Source organism: Macadamia integrifolia, chromosome 3 (genome assembly GCF_013358625.1).
Source record: "Macadamia integrifolia cultivar HAES 741 chromosome 3, SCU_Mint_v3, whole genome shotgun sequence".
Lineage (NCBI taxonomy): Eukaryota > Viridiplantae > Streptophyta > Magnoliopsida > Proteales > Proteaceae > Macadamia > Macadamia integrifolia.
Window position 1 is genome coordinate 25,393,348 of NC_056559.1, and position 6,000 is coordinate 25,399,347.

At 37.6% G+C, this 6,000-nt stretch overlaps 1 pseudogene; it reads left to right on the plus strand.

The window, feature by feature from the left end:
* Window positions 1–1,702: 1,702 nt before the first annotated feature.
* Window positions 1,703–3,368, plus strand: LOC122074268 (annotated as a pseudogene).
* Window positions 3,369–6,000: the final 2,632 nt, after the last annotated feature.

Below are 6,000 nucleotides of genomic sequence, written 5' to 3' on the forward strand. Positions count from 1 at the left end.
CAACCTTTGGAGAGGTGTGAACAATTGGGAAATAAATAACTATTCCCCATTGACTATTTGATTAAGTTTAAATGAGAGATAGTTTTCTTGATAACTAAATACAGTTTAATTATATAAAAAGTCTTTATTTATATTTGATTCAACCAACAAAAAAAAAAGATCAACTTGTTATTAAATATTTTTATTAAACCATTCAAACCTAGAACTAGTTGGCTCTCCCTAAAATGCGGGACATCAGTTGATTGAACATCTACGAGTAAAGCACTATTTAGGTGTAGACAGTGACATCAACTCGAGGCAAGCTCTGAATACTATATATGACCTCAAAAAAGGTCAAAGCCGGAAGATGATTTTTTTTTTTTTTAATCTAGACCAATGTCCGGTCCTATCATGGATCTGCACGTTAATAGTGAAAGAAATAAAATAGTATTTCCTCTCAATATAGTGTCTACGGCCACTTGGGATTGACTATATAAAACCATTTGAATGATTGCCTCATGAAAGTGTCGCAATCTTGGTCCTGCGTAGTAGTCAGTCAACAAAATGAAGTAATCCTTCATTAAAAGAATTAAAAAAAAATTGTCTATGATCACCTGTCATTGTTTAGGGTGTAGGCCTCTGGTCATTAAGAATTCAATTATTCATTTTTCATGGATAAGATTCTTGATTTTGGAGATTAGAATAACTAATTAGATCTCTGAATCCTTAATACACAACAATCTTCAATATCTTACATTCCCAATTGTTCATGGTTTTAGGTAATAGGTTAAGATCGGTTAGGGTCATGGTTCCAATCTTAAATTAAGGGTGTCAATTTGGAATTAAAATTGAAATCGGCAATTTAAAATTCAAGTCAAACCGAACCAAAGAAAAATCAGTTCAATTTTCATATTCAAAGGTGAGATCATTTGGTTAGAATTGAATCAAACTGAATTCACTCTAAATTGGATTAGTAGTTTAGCGTTTCCGTCAGTTAGTTACCACCGAAAGCACTCTGAAATCCACTAGAACAAAAAGTAGAGTTCCATATTGAACAATCTTATTTACAGCTTGTTTCGTGTAGTAAAAGAAAGAACCAATTGAGTTTTCAAAGATTAAAAAAAAAAAAAAGTTTTCAAAGATAAATACATAAAGCATTATTAATTCATAAAGAAATTTGTTGAATATTCATCCTTATTAATCCAAGAGATTAAATATACATGACTAACGTTAAACTATATTTCTTTGATTCTCCCTAAAACAAGATACTATAGAGCCTTTTTCTTTGTATTGTTTTTTTTTTTTTTCTTCGTCTAATGGATTTTGCATTTTATCTAAGTCGATCTGCATTAGTAGTTGGAGGCTCAATTCTATATATTTATGGAAAAAGGCTGGGTATACCACGGTAGGGTGTCTAGCCTGTATTTGCCTCTCTCTCCCCTTAGAGTGGAAGGAACCTTTGCACTCCCTCGTCTCCCCAACCACGTGTCTTATCACTCACTAGTTTTCTTGGAGCTGGCAGCACACCTATCCCTTTTCCCATTATTTATTGGTGAAATGTCTCAGGGTTGTATGCAGGACCAGTGAAGGTGCTACTCCCCAGTTCTTAAGAATCTGTATTTGTTAGTGTTAATTGAGCCTTATTCAGAGTTCAAAGCTCTCTCTTGACTTGTTCAAATTTTTCAATAAAATAATATTAGGATGAGAAAATAGGCAGGTGGGCATGTTTTATGCCAAATCAAATTCCTCTGATTTGATTTGGGAGAGTTTTGATCACCCAACGGACACTTTCTTGCCGGGTGGAAAGATTGGGCTGAACAAACTCACAAATGCATCACAGCGCCTCACTGCATGGAAGAATTTCTCTTTCGAGCCAGACCCTGATGGAACCGGTCAGTATTTTATATTGCAGAACAGTGTTAAATACTGGGCGAGTGGGACTTGGAACGGTCTTATTTTCAGCTTAATTCCTGAAATGAGAAGGCACTATATCTACGAGTACACCTATGTTTCGGACCAGAACCAGAACTATTTTACTTATAGTTTATACAATTCATCTATTATCTCTAGACTTGTCTTAGATTCGACGGGGCAGATCAATCAACTGACTTGGATAGATGGTTTGGGTTGGAATTTATTTTGGGCTCAACCGAGACAAACATGCGATGTTGTCAATCTTTGCAGGGCTTTCAGTTCCTGCAATCAGCTAACTTCGACTATCTATGGGTGTTTGCAAGGTTTCAGTCCACTTAGCAAAGAAGACTACTCAAATCGGAGTAATTTGTTTGGTGGGTGCGTGAGGAATATCCCACTGCAGTGTGTGGATAATGCTTCTGTAAATGGGGAGAAAGATGGGTTCTTACAGATGTCCAATATGAATTTGCCCACAAATCCGCAATCTGTGGCAGTGGGGAGTTCCCAGGCCTGTGAATTGGCTTGCTTGAATAGCTGTTCTTGCAATGCTTATGCATTTGATGGTAGCTGCTCCGTGTGGGAAGGAGATCTCTTAAATCTGGAACAACTCCCAGTTGAGATTAGTGGTAAAGACCTATATCTCAAACTTGCAGCCTCTGAACTTACCAATTCAACTTCTCCAGTTAAAAAAAAAAGGGATCAGCTACTGGTGTTATTGTGGGTGCTGTTTCAGGGGTTGTAGCCCTCTTGGGTCTTCTGGTGGTGGTAATATGGACGAGGCGTAGGAGGAATTTAGTTGGACCTTTGAAGGAAGTTGAGGGTTATTTGGTTCTGTTTTTCGTATAAAGATTTAAAAATTGCAACCAAGAAACTTCTCTGAAAAGCTTGGGGGAGGAGGATTTGGTTCTGTTTTTAAAGGGGCATTGTCTAACTCAACTGTTATAGCAGTGAAGAAGCTTGAAGGCCTCAGTCAAGGAGAATAACAATTCCGAACTGAAGTAAGCACAATAGGGATGATTCAACATGTCAACCTTGTTCGCATTCATGGCTTTTGCTCCAAAGGTACTAAAGGGTTGGTGGTCTATGATTTTATGTCCAATGGATTTTTAGATTCTCATCTATTTTATAAAAAAAAGGACTTCGAGGTTTTAGATTGGAAAACGAGATACCAAATTGCACTTGGGACTGCTAAAGGTTTATTCTATCTGCATGAGAAGTGCAGAGAATGCATCATACATTGTGACATCAAACCTGAGAACATTCTTTTAGATGCTGAATTCTGTCCCAAGGTGGCTGACTTTGGCATGGCAAAGCTTCTTGGTCGGAATTTCAGTCGGGCTTTGACTACCATGAGAGGGACAATAGGATACCTCGCACCAGAGTGGATTTCGGGTGTGGCCATCACTGCAAAGGCTGATGTTTATAGATATGAAAAAAAAAGTATTCTTACAATTCTACATCGAAGATTAGAATAACTTCTTGTATTTCCGTTCAAAATCTTGGGTTTTGTAAACTTTTGCATATTGTTCTCTTATTCTCTTGAATTCATAGAGTAAAATATCTGTAAGATCAAATACCAAGAAACACGAATAATAAAGAGACAATAGATCCGTACGACACAGAGATTTAACGAGGTCTACACACCAAGGTGGTGTGCTACGTCCTCGGGCAAAGAAGAAGATGATTCACTATGCAGAAGAGAAATTACACCATAACTGCGGCGAGGAAAAACTTGCCCTAAAACCCTACTTGTGTGAAAACCCTGGAATACAATGACTTTCTCAACAAGCAACAGTACATTATATATACTCTAAAATCGCGGGTCGACCCATCGTGTCGCAGTCGATCCGGTCGAACCATACCTCTCTGCTTCCATCACAAATCTCAGAAAAAATTTTATTCGGGTCACCACCAAAATATGTTGGATCGGGTCAATCTTCAAAACGGGTCAAGAATTCGAGACAAACTTAATAAATCTCCACCTTAGCTTGAATTCTCCCCCAACAGATAAACAAATAGCTAATATCTTCATCTTCTCCAATAGCCCTCCAAAGGGCTGAACTCAAACACGACAAACACCAAGTAAGTTCAAGCAATGCTCGAACTTACCAACACATAAAGGCTTAGTCAACATATCAGCTGGATTGTCTTCAATACTAATCTTCAACACTTGAATATTACCTTGAGCAATTATCTCTTTTATGAAATGATACCAAACATCAATGTGCTTTGTCCTCTCATGATACATTGGATCTTTAGTCAAGTGAATAGCACTCTGGCTATCACAATGGACAACAGTCACCCCATGATCCATGCTGAGTTCTCCCAACAAACCTCTAAGCCAAATAGCTTATTTAAATACCTCAGTCACTGCCATATACTCTGCTTCAGTAGTAGATAATGCAACTGTAGCCTGTAAAGTAGCTTTCCAACTAGCCGTACTTCCTCCAAGAGTAAATACATAGCTTATGAGTGACCTCCTCTTGTCAAGATCACCTGCATAATCTAAATTAACATAACCAGATAAACTATCACCATTCCTCCCAAACTCCAAACAAACACCAGAGGTCCCTTTCAAGTACCTAAGTATCCACTTCACTGCTTCACAATGAGCTTTACTTGGACATGACAAATATCTGCTCACCACACTGACAGCTTGTGAAATGTCAGGATGAGCAAACCATAGCATACATAACGGAGCCAACTGCACTAGAGTATGGATCATGTGACATGTACTCCACCTCTTCATCTGTCTTGGGTGATAGAGCAGTTAAAAGTCTAAAATGATATGCAAGAGGAATAGTTACAGGTTTGGCATCTTTCATGCCAAAATGATTCAATACCTTCTCAGTGTATTTTTGTTGAGATAGCCACAACTTTCCTGCTTTTCTATCCCTCTTGATCTCTATACCAAGGATCTTCCTTGCTGCCCCCAAATCTTTCATCTCAAATTCAGAACTTAATTGTTCCTTTGACTTATTGACCTCATTCCTACCTTTTGCTGGAATTAACATATCATCAACATAAAGCAACAAATATATGAATGACCCATCAGAGAGCTTTCTGAAATAAACACAACAGTCATATTGACACCTAGAGTATCCAAAACTAGCCATAACTGAATCAAACCTTTTATACCACTGTCTAGGAGATTGTTTCAAATCATAAAGGGACTTCTTCGACAAGCATACATGGTCCTCCTTACCTTTAATAACAAACCCTTCAGGTTGATGCATATAAATCTGTTCTTCTAATTCACCATGCAAGAATGCTGTTTTCACATCAAGTTACTCCAACTCCAAATCATGCATAACAGCTAAAGCAAGTAGGACACGAATAGAACTATGCTTAACAACAGGTGAGAAAACATCATTAAAATCAATTCCTTGTACCTGACTGTAGCCCTTTGCAACCAAACGTGTCTTGTACCTAGCATCTTCAATATCTGAGGCAGATTCCTTCTTTTTGAAGACCTATTTGCAACCAACAATTTTTTTCCCTGTTCTCGGCTTCACAAGCTCCTAAGTCTGTTTTTATGAAGAGATTCCATCTCCTCATTCATGGCAATCAACCATTTTGTAGAATCAATTGAAGCAACAGCTTTAGAGTATATTGCAGACTCATTATTTTCAATTGTATATGCAACAGACAATGCATAAGCAACAAATTCAGCATGTCCATACTTTTGTGGTTGTCTAATATTCCTCCTTGGTCTATCCTTGGCAATGCTATACCGCTCTTTTTCTTGATTCTCTTAAGTATCATCTCCTTCAATAAAAGTAGGTAGCTAGACTAAAGTAGATTGAGCTTTATTTGAAGATGGACCACCAATTTCAAACTCCACATTCTCTCTAGATTTTTCTTAACCTTCATCACAATGAATAGGAGCTTCTTTCCTAGGATGCAACATAGCAGATTCATCAAAAGTAACATCTCTACTAATAAGAAATTTTGGAGACTTTGGATCAGGACACCATAATCTGTATCCTTTCACTCCAGATCCATACCCAAGAAAAATGAATTTCTTAGCCTTAGGTTCCAACTTCCCTTCATTTACATGTGCATAAGTAGGACATCCAAATACTTTTAAATTTGAGTAGTCTGCAG